This window comes from Dipodomys merriami, unplaced genomic scaffold (assembly GCF_024711535.1).
Source record: "Dipodomys merriami isolate MVZ:Mamm:240054 unplaced genomic scaffold, mDipMer1.0.p SCAF_14, whole genome shotgun sequence".
Classification (NCBI taxonomy): domain Eukaryota; kingdom Metazoa; phylum Chordata; class Mammalia; order Rodentia; family Heteromyidae; genus Dipodomys; species Dipodomys merriami.
The window spans coordinates 7,996,461-8,015,438 of NW_027202715.1; the positions used below are offsets into that span (position 1 = coordinate 7,996,461).

The 18,978-nt window shown below is 44.3% G+C and overlaps 1 protein-coding gene across 2 annotated transcripts in view; it reads left to right on the forward strand.

The window, feature by feature from the left end:
• Positions 1–14,999: 14,999 nt before the first annotated feature.
• Positions 15,000–18,978, forward strand: part of Anxa11 (annexin A11) — a 46,475-nt gene continuing 42,496 nt past the window's right edge. The window contains exons 1-2 of one of the 2 annotated variants that reach the window (XM_070020711.1): positions 15,108–15,172; positions 16,801–16,907. The gene's annotated coding sequence lies outside the window, so the exon portion shown is untranslated. Of the gene's footprint in view, positions 15,173–16,800; positions 16,908–18,978 lie in introns of both variants that reach the window. The other variant, XM_070020712.1, reaches the window with a different exon arrangement.

Consider the following 18,978-nt stretch of genomic DNA (forward strand, 5'->3'; position numbering starts at 1 on the left):
AGGGACAGCACCCAAACCTAGAGTTCAAGCCCACAACCAGCCCAAAACAAATAAACAAAAACACATCAGGAGCCCATAGCAGACTCCAGCATTTGGGAGAGTGCATCCAGAGCATCTGTTCTTCACAAGAGCACCCGTAGGAGCAAACACAAGCAGTCTAGGCTGCTCAACCCTTCCAAAGGCAGGAACTGTCAGCAATCTACAGCAGAGAGCTGAGAATCCTAAGTAAGTCAGAATAGCAGCTGGAAATAGGCTCCCAACAGAACCCAGATCAGGCACAGACTCTCTCTACCAATACAGAATCAGCAACCAAGCAAAGACAGACACACCAAAACAAAATTGAAGAGCAGTCTCCTGAACCTCCATGCGAAAATCACAGAGAAAAATCACAAGGTTTACTACCACCCAGGACAGCAAGCTCACCCCAAAAGCCAGCAGCCACACAGGGGAGAGCCCCAGTGGGAGCAAAGCAGGAATGGAAGACAAAGGCTACTTCCAAGGGTTGCTGGAGGCAATGACTCAAGAAATAAAGCGAGAAATTTATCAGAAATTGAAAGAGCACAAGGATGAACTATCCAAAGAGATACAGGGTATCAAACAAGAGATGCATGCAAAAATAGAAGCTGCACAAACCTCAATAAGAAGTGAGATAAACGCCAAATTAGAGGTAATGCATACCTCATTGAGAGGTGAGATCAGTACTCTGAGAACCAACATTGAATCCATAAAGGGATCCATTTCCTCCATGCAAACCACAATAGAAGCCACTGTCAACAGAGTGAATGAAATGGAAGGTCGAGTGTCAGATACAGAAGACAGAATACACCAACTGGACCAAAAAGTGACAGATATGGAAAAATTACTCAAATTAAACCAAAGGGATATTCAAGAGCAAGCAGATAATGCTAAAAAATTTAACCTTCGCATAATTGGAGTGGACGAAGGTGAGGAATTCCAGAGCAAGGGAATGCAACACCTATTTAACAAGATAATCAATGAAAATTTTCCCCACCTCAAAAACGACCATCTTAACTACATCACAAAAGCTTATCGAACACCCAACAAGCAAGACCCCAGGAGAAACACTTCTAGACACATTATAGTAAAAATGATAGATCTGAATAATAAGGAAACAATCCTGCATGCAGCAAAAATGAAGAAGGAGCTATACTACAATGGGAAAAAAATAAGAATTACTGCAGATCTCTCCACACAAACAATGAATGCAAGAAAAGCCTGGGAAAGCACCATACGAGCCCTGAGAGCCAATAACTGCCAACCCAGACTGATCTACCCGGCAAAGCTAGCATTCACATTTGATGGAGAACTGAAAACTTTTAATAGCAAAGAAAAACTAAATGAATTCATAAACATTAAGCCAGCATTACAAAGAATTCTAAGAGGGGGGACACAACCTGAAGAAAGCAGCCAGGAACTGGGGCCTGCCCCAAACAGGCATTACTCAAAGTCTAACTGAGCAAGCACAGGAGGAAAGGAAAAAAGAAAAACTTAGGAAAACGGAATGGCAGGGACAACAATGCATCTCTCTATACTTTCTCTTAATATAAATGGGCTGAATTCGCCAATTAAAAGAAAACGAACTGAGGACTGGATAAGAAAACAAGACCCATCCATCTGTTGCCTTCAGGAGACCCACCTCTCAGCCAAACATACAAACAAACTCAGAGTGAAGGGGTGGAAAAGGATCTACCAATCAAACGCCCCCAGTAAGAAAGCAGGTGTAGCTATCCTGATATCTGACAAAATAAACTTTTCATTAAAATCAGTACAGAAAGACAAGGACGGACACTACATATTAATAAAGGGAACAATCCAAGAGGAGGATATAACCATCATCAACTTATATGCCCCAAATATTGGTGCACCTAGATATGTCAAACAAATGCTCTCAAACTTACAGAATAAAATAGATCCCAATACGATAATACTAGGAGACTTTAACACACCACTCTCACCAAAGGACAGGTCTACCAACCAGAGGATTGGCAAAGAAGCTACCGAATTAAGAGAGGCCATACTGCAAGCGGAATTAACTGACATCTACCGAGTATTTCACCCTAAAACAACACAGTACACATTCTTCTCAGCAGCTCATGGAACTTTCTCCAAAATAGACCATATCATAGTTCATGCAAGGAACTTAAGCAAATACAAAGGGATCGACATAATCCCCTGTATCCTATCTGACCACAGTGGAATCAAGCTAGCTCTCAATAACAAAGCATACAGCAGAAATTTCTCCAATACATGGAAATTGAACAGCACACTCCTTAACAATGCCTGGATAACAGAAGAGATCAGAGAAGAAATAAAGCATTTCCTACAACTCAATGAAAATGAAAACACCTCACAAAGAAACTTGTGGGACACAGCAAAAGCAGTCCTGAGGGGCAAATTTATTGCCCTCAGTGCCCACATCAAGAGAATGGAGACAGACCAAGTAAATAATCTCATGTTGCAATTAAAACAGCTAGAAAAACAGGAAAAAATGGAACCTAAAGCTACTAGAAGAAGCCAGATAACCAAATTAAAAGCAGAGATTAACCAATTAGAAAATCAGAAAACCATAACCAAAATAAACCAAACAAAAAGCTGGTTCTTTGAAAAAATAAACAAAATTGATGGCCCATTGGCTAGATTAATTAAAAAAAGAAGAGAGGAAACCCATATTAATAGGATTAGGGATGCCACGGGAAACATCACCACACGTACCCAAGATATCCAAACAATTCTAACAGACTACTTTCAAAAGCTATACTCTCTAAAGGAAGAAAATCGGGCAGAAATGGATGCATTTTTAGAGAAATACAAGTTGCCCAAACTGAGCAAAGAAGAAGTTAACCAATTAAATAAGCCAATATCCTATAATGAGATACAGGAAGCTATCAAAAGTCTTCCAACAAAAAAAAGCCCAGGACCAGATGGATTCACAGCAGAATTCTATAAGACCTTTAAACAAGAACTAATACCCATACTCCTCAAGCTCTTCAGAGAAACAGAGAAGGAAGGAGCTATCCCAAACTCATTCTACGAAGCCAATATCACACTCATCCCCAAACCAGGCAAAGACCCAACCAAAAAGGAGAATTACAGGCCAATCTCCTTGATGAACACAGATGCAAAGATCCTTAACAAGATTCTAGCTAACAGAATCCAGAAACACATAAAAAAAATAATTCACTATGACCAGGTAGGCTTCATCCCAGAGACACAGGGATGGTTTAACATACGTAAGTCAATAAATGTAATCCAACATATCAACAGAGCCAAGGTCAAGAATCACATGATTATCGCTACAGATGCAGAAAAGGCCTTTGACAAAATTCAACATTCATTCATGCTAAAAGCTCTGGAGAAAATAGGAATAGAAGGAACATTTCTAAAAACAATAAAAGCCATTTATGACAGACCAATAGCCAATATTATACTTAATGGGGAAAAGCTACAACCAATTCTCCTAAAATCAGGAACAAGGCAAGGATGCCCACTGTCTCCACTCCTCTTCAATATAGTCCTAGAACCCTTAGCCAGGGCAATAAGGCAAGAAAAAGACATTAAAGGGATCCTCATAGGAAAAGAAGAAGTTAAACTATCCCTTTTTGCAGACGACATGATACTATACCTCCACGATCCCAAAAACTCCATCCCCAAACTCTTAGAAATCATAAATCACTTTGGCAAAATAGCAGGATACAAAATAAACCCACAAAAATCAGTTGCCTTCCTATACACTGATAATGTACAGGAAGAGAGGGAAATAAAGGGAGCAACCCCATTCACAATAACCTCCCGAAAAATAAAATATTTAGGAATTAACCTAACCAAAGATGTAAAAGAACTATTTAATGAGAACTATAAAAAGTTAAAGAAAGAAATTGCAGAAGACACTAGGAAATGGAAAGACCTCCCATGCTCCTGGATAGGCCGACTTAATATAGTAAAGATGGTAATACTTCCAAAACTAATATACAAATTCAACGCAATTCCTATTAAAATCCCAATGACGTACATCACTGAAATACAGAAAACAGTCCAAAAATTCATATGGAACAACAAAAGACCTAGAATAGCCAAAACAATTCTAGGGGATAAAGACAATATGGGAGGGCTATCCATGCCGAACTTCAAACTCTACTACAGAGCTATAATAACAAAGACAGCATGGTACTGGCACAAAAACAGACCCGAAGACCAATGGAACAGAATAGAAGATCCAGAAATAAATCCACAGGCCTACAGCCAGCTGATATTCGACAAAGGAGCCAAAGACATACAATGGAAGAAACACAGCCTCTTCAACCGTTGGTGCTGGGAAAACTGGGCAGCCACATGCAGAAAACTAAAAGTGGACCCCAGCCTATCACCATGCACCAACATCAACTCAAAATGGATTAAAGACCTTAACATTAAACCTGAATCTCTGAAACTACTGCAGGACAGAGTAGGAGAGACACTTGAACTAATAGGCACAGGAAGGAACTTCCTGAACAGAGTCCCAGGGTCACAACAAATTGGAGAGAGACTCGACAAATGGGACTACCTTAAAATAAAAAGCTTCTGCACAGATAAAGCTATCGCAACCAAGCTAGAAAGACAACCAACTAATTGGGAAAAAATATTTACCAGCAATATATCAGACAAGGGGTTAACATCCTGTATATACAGGGAACTCAAGAAACTAATCCCTCCCAAACCCAACACACCAATTACTAAATGGGCAAGGGAACTAAAGAGGGACTTCTCAAATGAAGAAATAAAAATGGCAAAGAAACACATGAGGAAATGTTCATCATCCCTGGTGGTGAAGGAAATGCAAATAAAGACAACCCTGAGATACCACCTTACCCCAGTCAGAATGTCCCACATCCACAAATCAGCCAACGACAAATGCTGGAGGGGATGTGGAGAACGAGGAACGCTATTACACTGCTGGTGGGAATGTACACTCATACAACCACTTTGGAAAGCAGTCTGGAGGGTCCTTAGAAAGCTAAAGATTGACCTCCCTTACGACCCAGTCATACCACTTCTAGGCATCTACCCTGAACAACAGGAACCAATATACAAGGACACGTGCACCTCCATGTTTATTGCAGCACTGTTCGCAATAGCTAGGATATGGAAACAACCTAGATGCCCCACCACAGATGAATGGATCCAAAAATTGTGGTATCTATACACAATGGAATATTATGCAGCCATTAGAAATGACAAAATAATGGCATTTGCAGGGAAATGGATGGAGCTAGAAGGAATCATGTTGAGCGAGGTAAGCCAAGAACGAAGAGACAAACAGTACATGGTCTCCCTGATAAGTGGATGATGAATCCAAAAGGTTAGGTGATATGACAAAACTAACAGGACTTAAGAAACAAAGAACTCCCACTCATCTGGTTGAACCACTACTAAATATCCCCATGCTGCTGATCACATATATGGTATATAACATATGAGCACCGTTATATATTACAGACTGTGATAGACAATTTGCTCCAGGAAAGTTAGAATGAACTTGTGACTTTAAATGAGCATCATTATTCCACAATACTGTGAATTTCCGGAAATTAAGTAATCACTTAATCACGATCAAAAAAAAAAAAAAAAAAAAAGAACCTTGGGGAAGGGAGGGAGGGAGGGGATGGTAGGGGGAAAACAATGGAGGGGGTAACAATGTTCAAGAGGAAGTGGAAGTGTACTCATTACCTCACTCATGTAGCTGTAACCCTCTGTATAGTATCTCTAAAATAAAAAAAATTAAAAAAAAAAAAATCATAGCCAACTTTTTTTTTTTTTAATTGTATTTTATTTTATTTGAGAACATACTGTACAAAGGGGCTACAATTACATGGGCAGGATAATGGATACATTTCTTACCAAGCATTGCAGCCTCCTCCTTTGTTTACCCTTCACTTCCCTTCCCGGCCTCCCCCCTCCCCCCACCCAATTTTACCCCCCTCCCCCCACCCAATTATACCCCCCTCCCCCCCCACACCGGCATTGTAAAGCTGGTTTTGACATGACATTTTGTACTTCTCATTGTTGCAACAGGTCCACCTGAATCCTTAAACGACTTGTTTGTCCCCATCTACTCCACATGTTATACTGACATCAAATATAGTGAAAATGGGGGTTACACTGTGGGGGAGGGACATACAAAGCAACAAAGAAATAATCTTATAAATGCATTAGAAATACATGCATGAAAGAAACGAAAACATTAAAATACATATTTAAGGGTTCATTTTCCTAGCATCACATTATCTGACCTTTTCCGCTTGACTCATACCTATACTAGATATTGCAAATAAGGGAAACCATGGGACCTATGCTTCTTTGGGCCTGGCTTACTTCACTTAATATAATTTTTTCCAAACCTTTCCATTTCCTAACAAATGGGGAAATGTCATTCTTTCTGATGGAGGCATAGAATTCCATTGTGTATATATACCACATTTTCTTGATCCATTCATCTACTGAGGGGCATCTGGGTTGGTTCCATATCTTAGCTATGGTAAATAATGCTGCAATAAACATAGTTGTGCTGGTAGCTTTAGTGTGGTCTTGTTTGTAAACATTTGGGTAAATGCCCAAAAGTGGGATTGCTGGATCATAGGGGAGATCTATGTGAAGTCTTTTGAGGAACCTCCATACTGCTTTCCAAAGTGGTTGAACAAGTTTACATTCCCACCAACAATGAAGTAGGGTTCCTTTCTGTCCACATCCCCTCCAGCATCTGTTGTTATTGGCCAACTTTTTGACATATCAACTTTACTAATTTTCTCCCAAGTTCTATCTTATAAATTCAAGACATACTTGTACCAACTTTTACTTACCTGAACTGTCTGGGGTTTGTCTTAATTTTCTCCCTTTTCCATTTTGGAACAAACATTTAAGACAATTTTTATTTTCCAAATCCTTTCTTATCCAGAGAAACCATTTTTCCTTCCTAAATTCCTTTCTCTTTTTTACATTTTGTACCCAAATCTGATGAACTTTGTGGCTTGAGTTTAAAACTGACTGGTTTTTTTTTTTTTTCCTCCTTCCTTTGGCCTGTGGAACCAGTTATCAGAAAACCTTTAAAACAATTTTGGTAAAGAGATACATTGGCATACAAATTGACCTTTAAATGCTTGTTAGAGGGGAGGGGTTTGCAAGAAAATCCATCAAGTTGGCAAAAAGCAAACAACAACAACAAAAACAAGTCAGGATGGTAACAAAACTTGATGGAGCTTTAAGTGAGCAAGCAGTCAAGCAGCAGACAAACAGACAAGCAGAAAGGCAAGACACACAGCAACAGTGAGAGAGAGTGCTCTCCATGAGAGACAGAGAGACAGTTTTAAGTAGAGACAGAAAGAGAGAGAGAGAGAAAGAGAGAAGGAGAGGAGAGAGAGGGGAAGAGGGGAAAAGAGGAGATTGAATTCCTACAAGATAAGGAAAGTGGCTAGAGGAGATGGCTAGGAAACTTTAGAGACAGGAAAGACAGGAATCAGACATAGAGAGTCAAGGACAAGGGAAGAAAGCCTGAATGCATAGAACCTCTGTCCATTTACCATTGTGTTAGCAGAAACTGTGGCAAAAGTAAAGTGTTTGGGCTTTACAGAGTCCTTTAGAGGGTGTGTGGTGATGGCTAGAAGGGAGAAGTCCCTGAGGAAGTAGAAAGTAGATGGGAGTCACTCACCAGATGTAGAAAATAGATGGTGTGGTGAATGCTTGGCCCGCCATTGTAAAGGTGAGAAATCTGGCTTAGAGCTCCTTGGGCAGTTCCGGTCGTGGAGGGGTGGTCAGGATGCAAATTAGCCCTCAGAAAGAGAAGGGGAGGGAATCCAGCAACTCCTCCCAGGTATGGGCACCACTGTGGAAGGTTAGGCCAAAAGGAGACTGCCATACAATTGTTCAGGCTGGAAGGTTTATTAGAGGTATCCAAACTACTAGCCCATATGAGGTGTAGCTGTGTAGAGAACTTTTTCTTTTATATACATAGATCTAATAGACATTTCAACTTTCTTCCCAATCAGTCATATGATTTTGTAAAAACATACACACACACATACAAAACCACAACAACATTACTATTTTAACTTCAGGATGTAAATTAGTTTTCTTTCTTTTTAAAGAGCATATTGCTAGGTAACCTAGCTTACCTCAAACTTATACCCTTCCTGTTTTAGACTCCCACATGTTGATATTACAGACATGTATCAGCATGTCTAGATTTAGCATGCATCTTTCTTCTTTTTTTGCCTTGTTTTTCATATAGAATCTCATTATTCCCACTCCCTCAGTCCAGCTTCATATTGTAATCCTCCTATCTCTGCCTCCAGAGTATCTGGGATTACAGTTGTGCACTACCACTTCCAGCTTGTTCCTTGATATACTTCTAACTTTCTGCTTGGACTGACCTTAAACCATAATCCTCCTATCTCTGCCTCTCAAGTATTATAGGCTCATGCCAGTATACCTGGCCTCTACTCACTCCCGTGAAAGTTGGAAAGATTTCAATCAAGTTTTCTATGTAAACCATAAGATTACATAGCATCTTATGTTTTCTTGTGCTGTGTCTAATCTTACACTTTTTGTATTGATTCGGTATTATGCATTTTATCATGGCTGCATTTACTATAATGGAACAACTTAACGATGTATTTCATATCATAAACTTTAAAATTTTTCCCTCTCTCTTTTTTCTTTGGGGTGCTGGTACTGAGGCTTGAAGGCTCTCTACCACCTGAGCTACATCTCTGCTTCCAGCATTTTTTTTTAAGGTTCATTGGAGATAAGAGTCTCTCAGATTTGTCTGACCAGACTGGCTTGGAGCTGCAGTTCTCAGATCTCAGCCTCCTGAGTAGCTAGGATTACAGACATGAGCCCCTAGCACCTGCCTTAGATCCAGCTATCTTAATAATTTGCTTATGTCATAAAGTTCACAGTAACATAAGACTACGTAAAACATTGCTGAGTTTCTCCATGATCCTGTGAGGAATCCTCACAAGTAAGAAGCAGGCAGCTTTCAAATGAACTTCTCTGCTGACCAGAAGTGTACAGTGGTTCTAACTGAAGGGGAGCCCTCACTCACTGCCAGATCCCTGGCCCCAGTGGCAGGAAGTGGGGCTCTACTAAGATCTGGGGAGAAAGGTGGCCTTAATGGGGACACAGAATTAATTTTTATGGGATAAATTTAAGGGTTTTGAGGTCTATTTCTATCTAGGAGATACCAACATTTGTAAATCTGGTATCCCTTTCCTATTAAAACACAGGAAATCCAGTAGGATGATGGTAGCTCAGGTCTGTAATCCCAGTTACTCAGGAGATTGAGATCTGAGAATCAAGGCTGTGAAATTCTTGTTTTTGTTGTTGTTATTGGTCATGGGGCTTGAACTTGGACCTGGGTGCTATCCTTGAGCTCTTTTGTTCAAGGCTAGGATTCTACCACTTTGAGCCACGATGCCACTTCCAGTTTTCTTTTTTTTTTGGTCCGGAAGTGGGGCCTGAACTCTGGGCCTGGGTGCTGTCCCTCAGCTCTTCAGCTCAAGGCTAGCCCTCTACCACTTGAGCCATAGCACCACTTCCGGCTTTTTAAAAAAAATTTTCTGCTTATGTGGTGCTGAGGAATCGAACCCAGGGCCTCATGCATGCAAGGCAAGCGCTCTACCACTGAACCACCTTCCCAGCCCCCACTTCCAGTTTTCTAGTGATTAATTGGAGATAAGAGTCTCATGGACTTTCCTGCTCAGGCTGGCTTTGAACCATGATCCTCAGATCTCAGCTTCCTGTGTAGCTAGGATTATAGGTATGAGCCACTAGCCCCTAGTATGAAGCTCTTATCTACAATTAACCACCAAAAAAAAAGAGACAAAAGTGGACCTGTGGTTCAAGTGGAAGAATGCTAACCTTGAGAGAAAAGCTAAATGATAGCCCTGAGTTCAAGGCACATTATATCAGAAAGAGAGAAGAAATAGGAGGAAGAGGAGGAGGAGAGGAGGAGAAGGAAGAAGAGGAAGAGATGGGGAGGAGAAGACAATCCAAATAATACAAAGGAATGTAGGAAAGGAGAAGAAAGTAAGAAAGCATATCACCATAGTTAGGCACATCTACTAACCAATTAAGGCTAGTCTTTCTTTGGTACACTTGCCCCTTATGTTGGCAGATCAGGTGAAGACCAGGGCTGGGGGGATTGTGGGGGTCTATGGGCAATGCTATGCACCAGACAGAATGGAACAATTACAATTTCTGGCAACGGATAGGGCTATACCATTGTATTCTGTATGAATATCAACCCCAAAGGCATATATGGGATTTCTTTGTTTTTCCGTTAAATTAGGAGGTGTGTTGGGAACACAGGGATCAAGCTAGTTGCTGGTAACTCACACCTCTAATCCTAGCTACTCAGGAGGCTGAGATCTGAGAATCAAGGTTCAAACCCAGCCCTGGCAGGAGTCTGTGAGACTGTTATCTCCAATTAACTATCAGAAAACCGGAAGTGGTACTTATAAGGTTTTAGGCGAGGAAAGAACACGCAGGAGGAGGAAAAGGTGAAGGAAGGAAAGTCTATTGGGGTACGCTCCTGGGCGAACTCCCTGGTCAGGATCAGATTGGGACAGGTGGTGTATAATTTGGACAGGTGGTATATAAGGAAGTAGCTTTTCTCCCTGCCTCTGCCCTCCAGCGGCCAGGGAGTACTGTGGCTCAAAGTAGTAGAGAACTGGCTGGAGGATTGACTCCCATCTTACACCCACAGGTCAAGCAAAACACCTGGTATGCACTCATTGCTTGTCCCCAGGCAGGTCACTCTGACCTGGGCTTAGCTGAAAGTCTCCCCAGGCGAGACATTCCACTCTGTACCTAACAGACAGTACCCGCCCTTTGCCCTCCCCCCCTCCAACTTCAGCCTGATTTTTCCATTTTTACTTCTGTTTCCTTGTTAAGATCGCTGTAAGCCAGACCCCAAACCCAGTCCATCACACAATCTCCATACTTGGGGGAAGGTCTGTGCCTCTCACTGGAAATAAACAGTCCTAGACTGTTGAAGATCAAGTGTTGTCTATTCCTTTTCTATTCTCATCTATTTTGCTGACACTAGTCTTGAGCAAAACAGATCATGCACAGTGGCCCAGGCTCTGAGTTCAAGCCCCAGAACTGACGAAAAAACAAACAGAAACAAATAAACAAAAAAATACTCAAGAATTTTCTTATTTTCTTTCTTTCTCTATCAAGGTACTAGCAAGCACAGGGCCAGTCATAATGACTGGTCTTTATCTGTTGACCAGATCAATTTAAGAGAGATTCTAATGATACAGCTTTATTGCATGTGATCTCTCTTTTATGAGGCAGGGGCAGTTATTTCCCCTTCTCTGACTCCAAGTCTGTGCCAGTTTGAGCAGCCATGAGCCTGGGTGATCATGTGGACATTTACAGATCACTTGGAAGATGACCTGAAACCAGGCTCAAAGACCTTGTAAATGTCATAATTGCAACTGGAACATGGCAGTTAGAACATTAACTTTGGTACAGTTTGTCTCACTCTGCATTCCTTGCAGACTTCCTTTCAGTGTCCTCTGCCCACTGGCTGTGAGGCCCTGGGCCTTGGCTAGTCCCACTGTGGTACCTCCTTGTCCTTTAGTACCTTGCAAGGATCAAGGCAGATTCCACATGTTTGTTGAAAATAAATAGCAGGGTGAGAACAGTTAGTGGTGACTCAACATTCTGACCTTGAAGGGCTTCCAGGCAGGAAATCCTATGCCATTGGAAATCCTGTACCTCTGTGTGTGTGTGTGTGTGTGTGTGTGTGTGTGTGTGTGTGTCTGTGTGTGTGTGTGTGTGTGTGTGTGTGTGTGTGTGTGTGTACTGGGGCATGAACTCACAGCCAGGGTGTACTCTCTTAGCTTTGCCAAAGATGGTGCTCCACCACTTGAGCCATGTCTCCCCTTTCAGCTTTTTGGTGGTTAATTAAGAGTCTCATAGAGTTTCCTGCCCCAGCTGGCTTTGAACTGCAATTCTCAGGTCTCAACTTCCTGAGTCAGGTAGGATTATAGGCATGAACCTCGGCATTTGACTCTATAGGATTCTTTTTAAACACAGCATCTACAGAAAAGTGGGTTATCAGAGGCTCATCTGGGGGCGCTGTGAGGGGAAGAGGGCAGGTGCTGGAATCTAGGCAGAGGAGCTGGGTCAGCACTAGGTGACATTCTTGCAGTAATCTTCTGGGCTCAAACAGAGCGAGAGGTGACACTAGCAACTCCAGAGCAAGAAAGGCACATGGGGAGGTGTTTTATTTATTATTTATTTATTTATTTATTAGTTAGTTATTGTTGGTGGGGCTTGAACTCCAGACATGGGCACTGTCCCTGAACTTTCCTGCTCAAGTACTCTCTCACTTTAAACCCATAGTCGACTTCCAATATTCTGTTAGTTGATTGCAGGTAAGAGTCTCATAGACTTTCTTGCTCTGGCTTTGAATCTTAGATCGCAACCTTCTGAGTAGCTAGGATTACAGGCTTAAGCTACCAGCACCTGGCACGTGGGGAGGTTTTGTTGGGGGCTTCATGCCTACATTCTGAGTCCCGTAGGCTCCTACACAGTACAGGGATAGTTGCCAATCCTGGTGGGTGGGTGTGGGGAGAGCATCTTTCTTGCTCTCTCAGACCCTGGGTTCCTCTTCTGCTCTGGGAGGTGTTTTCTTCATGCTACCCAAAAGTTCTTAGCCTTGCTTTCTCCCCATACCCACCCACTCATGTCCAAAACGTACAGTTCCACAGAGAACAAAAAGTGCATGTGGATGTGCTTGGGTTATAGAAACTTCAGGAAAGACTGGGCTGCCAGAACCTGGGGGAGGGGGGAATGGAGGCAGCTTCACTTCCCACCCCATCCAGCCCTGCTATTCACCTGGGTCCTTCCAGCTCCAGTTCTCCAAGCCTTTGAAATACAAATAGCATTGGAAGCTTCCCACTACAGTTAGAAATAAGCAATCAAATGTCTTCTGAGGAGCTTGATTTAGACTGGGGGAGGGCCTTCCTTAAGAAGAACCAGGTCCATCTTGCCATGCCAAGGATGCAGCGGGAACACCCTCACACACACACACACACACACACACACACACACACACACACACACACAGTAACTTCGTTTTGTAAACAATACATTTGGGTAAGTATACATAACCCTGTTTTGTAAACAGTACATTTGGATAAGTATGCACAAAATATTCACTTATAGAGTTTGTTGTAACCACAGAGAGATCCAGAAATATACACTTAGAAGAGACTTGGGACAGTGAAGAATTAATCCTTTTTTCCCCTCAGTGCTGGTCCTGGGGCCGGAACACAGGGTTTGGGTGCTATCTTAAAATTTTCTTTTCTTTCTTTCTTTTTTTTTGGTTTCATTTTGTTTATGTGGTACTGAGGAATAGAACCCAGGACCTCTTGTATGCTAGGCAAGCACTTCACCACTAAGTCACATTCCCAGCCCAAAAGTTTTTGTTTGAAAATCTTGAAATTTTCTTGAATCTTTGAAATTTTCTATTGCTCTAGCACTTTGAGCCATACATAGCTCCACTTTCGGTTTTCTAGTGGTTAATTAGAAATAAGAGTCTCATGAACTTTCCTGCTCAGGCTGGCTTCAAACTGTGATCTTCAGATCTCAGCCTCCTGAGTACTTAGAATTATAGGTGTGAGTCACCAGTGCTTGGCACTAACCAATTTTTAAAACTTATTTTAAAAGTATTTTATAATAATCATATATTCATATATTACATGCATCATCTTTTTGGGGGAGGGGGTAGGTCATGGGGCTTGAACTCAGGGCCCGGGGACTTTATCAGAGCTTTCTGAGCTCAAGGCTAGTGCTCTATTAATTTGAGTCACAGTACCAATTCCAGTTTTTAGGTAGTTAATTGGAGATAGGAGTCTCATGGACTTTCCTGCCAGGGCTGGCTTTGAACCACAATTCTCAGATCTCAGCCTCTTGCGTAGCTAGGATTACAGGGATGAGCCACCAGCAATTCTGGCAACATCATCTTTTTTTTTTTTTTTTAATAAAGAAATAGTTTTAGAACAGTTGAATTTAGAAAAATTGTGAAGATAACACAAGAAGTTGCCATCAAATCCATTTCACCTGATATTAACACCCATTAGCATGTTGTTTCCCTAGAATGGAATGAACCAATATTGATGTGTTAGTAATGTTTTATTGATAGCTTAAGTTTTTACCTAATATACTTTTTTCTCCCCAGTATACTATATTTAACTGTTCTTTAGATTTTTCTTTCTTTCCACTAGTGGGTATTGAACTCAGGACCTTATGTATGCTAGGCAAGCACTCAGACCACTGAGCTCCCAGAGTTTAATATTTCCTTCAGAGTCCTTTTGGTAGTGATAGCGTCTCAGACTTCCTTTTTGATGACTGACAGTTTTTGGGAGCACCAGTAATGTATGCTGGAGCAGTTCCTCTCTTGGGGTTTGTCTGATGTGCATGCACTGGGGTTTTGTGTTCTGGTGGGGAGACCATCACTCTCAGGAAGCCCCCCACCCCCTCCCATACTGCCTGTAACCTTCTTAATGTGGGAAGTATCCTTCACTTTAAAAAGAGCCACTAACGACATGCCCGGACTGAATGCCCTCTTCTCTTGCAGCCCAGGGCAGAACAGGGCTCAGGTGGGGTCGGGGCGCTGCCCAGGTGCCTCCCGGATTAGCCCTTAGGCAGCTGAAAATCCTGGGCATCCAGGTAGCAGATGAAGGGAGGTCTTTCCTGCTGGCCACGCCCATACCACCGCCCAAGCCACGCCCCGGAAGGCAGCCACTGACTCGTGGGGGCGTGACCAGAGCCCCAGGAGCAGCTCCGCAGTCGCCGCATGGGGGGTGTGGTCTGAATAGGCCCCGCCCCCACAAGAAGGCCCGCGGCTCCACATGGGGGCGTGGTGAGGGTCAGGCTCCGCCCCGGGGCACGTGGGAGCGGCCGCACCCGGGAGTTTTCCGCCTGCCGGGCTCCTCCTTCCCGCCCCTCCCGAGGACGGACGCGTCGCCCTCGGGTCGCGGGTGTCGGAGAGCGCGAGTGAGAGTGAGCTCGCAGCAGCACCTAGGCGTCGGTCCGCGGAGAGCGTCCCGCTGCCCCGGTCCGCGCTTGCTCCTCGCTCCCCGGGCGTCGCCGTCCCCGGGGCCAGGTGAGTGAGGGACCCGGCCCGCGTCCCCGGCCTCTCCCGGCCCCGCGCCCCGCTCGGCCCTGCGCTTCCTGGTTGCTCGGCACCCGGCGGCGCCGACGGCCTGACCGACCCCCCACGGCCCGGGTCGGAAGCTCAGGGCCCACCCGGGTGGAACCAGAGACCGTGAGCGAGTTGTGCCGAGTGGGTGCGGGATTTGTGCGCGGGGCCAGCGGACTTCAGGAACTTTCCGAGCGGGGAGGGCGCAGAGCCCAGGTTGCAGTCTGTTCAGAGGCAGGCAGGGTCCCGACTTGGCCGGCCCTTCCCTTCCCAGGGGCTCAGGCCAGGCGCTTCAAGGAGAGCTGGGAAGTTCCTCCTCTGAGACTGAGGAGGGGAAGAGGTAGACGCAGAGATAGAGACATTTTCTTCCGGGGCCTGACGGTCCCAATCCCTGGAATCTTCAGTGACCTCTCTGAGCAGATCGGATGTGTGGGGACAGATCCCCAGTATCCATCCTGGTTGCTGTCGTCTCCCCCGATTCCCTCCACAGGCCTTCCCCTCAGCTGCCCTCTGCTCTGGCCTATCTGCCCTGACAGGCCCACACACCTACCAGGAGAGTCTTGCAGGGCAAGGCCAGCTATTTAATCGTCCTTGCCCTTTGCTGGCTCTCAGGTTCCTTCATTCTTTTCTCACTACAATCAGTGTCTGGCAGTTCCAGGAAGATTAACGGAGCGCCTTCCCTTCCAGGCCCTGTGTGGGCCTGGTGGGAGGGGGGAGCAGGTAAGGCCAGTCTGTTTTCTCACCCTGGATGCCCACTCTGGTGGGCACTTGCATTGCTCCCTGATCTCTTAGTATTCTCAGGTCTCTGGTTTCCAAATCTGGATATTTGAAGATGATTCTGTAATTTGTACTATATAGGCTTCCATGAGGGTTTGCTAAGTTGGTGTGTGTGTGTATTTATTTAGTTTTGTCTGTCATGGGGCTTGAACTCTGGGCCTGGGCACGGTCCCTCAGCTCTTCAGCTCAAGGCTAGCTCTCTACCACTTGAGCCACAGCTCCACTTCCAGTTTTGTGGTGGTTTATTGGAATAAGAGTCTCAAGGACTTACCTGCCTGGGCTTGCTTTGAACTGTGATCCTCAGATCTCAGCCTCCTGAGTAGCTAGGATTACAGGCAAGAACCACTGGCCCCCAGCCTAACTTGATATTTTTTACCCCTGTCTCATGCTCAGGTATGACCAGGCCAAACAGTACTTTTGTGAATGTTACTCAGTCATAAAGTGCCCAATGCAGGGACTGGTGTATAAGTAATCAGATACAAGTGCCAAGGAATAGACTGTTACTACCAGTAATAGAGTAAGTCCTCTTTATTTGTGGATTTATTACATATGGTTTTGACCAAGCATGATTAAGAAAGAAAGCATTAAAAAAAATCAAAAGCTCACAACGAAACTTAAAAATCCCCACACCTGTATGGCATTGTCTGCACTGATGCTAAGAAGCTTCCAGTCAGTGCTGAGTGATCGTCAAATTGTGTCTTATTTAACTTGTTGTGTGATCTGCCATGTGTTTCTCTGCCCTTGGCTTTGTCAAAATCTTCCTCCAAAAAAAAAGTGAGGTAAAAGTTAATGGTGTCTTGTGCCTGTAATCCTAGCTACTCTGGAGCTGAGATCTGAGGATTGCAATTGGAAGCAAACCCCAGGCTGAAAAGTCTGTGAAAAGTCCTGTCTCCAGTTAATCACCAAAAATCCAGGAGTGGAGGTATGACTCAAGTGGTAGAGCACTAGCCTTAAGCATAAAAGCTCAGGGGCAGACAACACCCACACAGGCCCTAAGTTAAAGGTACAGAACAACAACAACAACAAAAAGTTAATGTGCTTCACTGGTGAAAACTTGAAGTTTGTTGAAAGGCAGTGTGCTGAGTGTGCATGTTTTTTCCTTGGTGGTCTCCTTGCAACTGTAGACTCGAAGATCTCAAGGCTGTATGTAGTTCTTCCTCATCCCGCACAGGAGAAGGCATATCTCCTTATCTCAGCACCCACTGCCCTTGTCCTCTCTCCCCCACTTTGTGGACCTGCCTCCTCCCCAGCAGGAGCAGGGGACGTGTTCTGTACACACACACACACACACACACACACACACACACACACACACACACACACACACACACACACACACACACACACACACACACACACACACACACACACACACACACACACACACACACACACACACACACACACACACACACACGCAGGAGCAGGGGACGTGTTCTGTATACACACACACACACACACACACGCAGGAGCAGGGGACGTGTTCTGTACACACACACACACACACCTCCTCCTCCTCCTCCTTCTTCTCCTCCTCCTCCTTCTCCTCCTCCTCCTCCTCCTCCACTTCCCTGGCACCCGTCCCAGTTCTCAGGGCTGGCCTTGGGGAGTAGTTGTGCGTCTACGTGTCTTAATCCCTGCCCTGTCCTCTTTTTTTCTGGAGGGCAGGAGCTGTTTCTTAATCATCTCTTGGTCTCTGGAAGATCCCAGTGTGGGCTTTGCTGTGTGAAATGTTCGGGAAATGTCAGTTGAAGGAGAGGCAAGTAAAGGAGGTAGTGTTTCTTGGTTAAGTGTTGGCTCTATGGGACAGACAGAGGAAAGAAAGCAGGGAGGGTAAGATGGAAGCAAATCTAGATTCAAAGAGGCTGAAAGGTCAAGTACAACAATTTGAGTTTATTTAGCTAGGACAGGAAGACAGCAAGGGCCCGTTTCCATTTTCCTAACTACAAGGCCAGGGTTAATTTAGTGATGCTTGATGATGTGACTAGGGAAGGTAATAGAAAGTTTGAGATGACCAGAAAAGGAACATAAGATCAAAACAGAAAAGAAACTCATTCTGGGCCAGAATCCATGCTGGGTTATCTGGGATTTTAGAAGCCCAGCATCTTTTCTTGCTCTTTTTTTCCCTGGCTGCTTTCTTTTTCCTTGAGCCTGGAGCGATTCCTGGTTCTGGGTCCCTTGGGAAGGGGTGTGTCTGTGCTTGTGAATCTGAGGCAAGAACTCACTCCAGTGCCTTTGGGTTTTGCTTCACTACACCCTGACCCCCCAGTTCATTCTCAGATCCTCAGGAATTTGAGTGGTACCTAGATAAGAACATTCTTAGGTAAATGTACAAACCAGTAATTTCCATTGTAAAGGAGGTGTTGAACTCCTTTTAGAAAGGAACTTTCTTGCTGCCACTGGAACCAATCCACTTTAGGTTTATTGACCCTGACTCCTGTAACTCAGGAAATAATGGTCTAATAGTGGTTGTTTGCTATGGGCAGGATCCCTACCTTGATTTTCCCTAGGAAGTAATGGTTGGGGCCAACTGAAGAATCTGGCTGAGTTCTCATCTGTGTGTGTGTGGCGAGGGGGGCGGGGAGCACGAACGTGTGGACAATCACAGGCCCACAGGGTCCTAATATTCTGAATGACAAATGGTTGCCTCAAACTGATAATCCTGGGACGCTTTGCAGAAGGGGTTTGAGCTCAGTGAGGTGGTGATGAAGAGTGTGTGTTGGTATTGTGGGTGCATTTGTTATGGAGCCATGAAGCTGGAGGTGGTGTGTGTTGTGGTTAGAGTCTGGCTCTGATCACTTAGTATCCACATTTTCAGGGCCTTTGGAGAAAGGAAGGGCAAACAAGCAAGGGAAGTCAGGATAGATCTCATGATCTGCCTCACCCCTGGGCTGGGGGGAGGCTGGCTTGGAGCACTGGGAGATTAGTACTGGGCTATCATTTATTCAGCGGGGTAGAGGGGAGAAATGAAGCTTCTCACAGGGAGGGAGGCA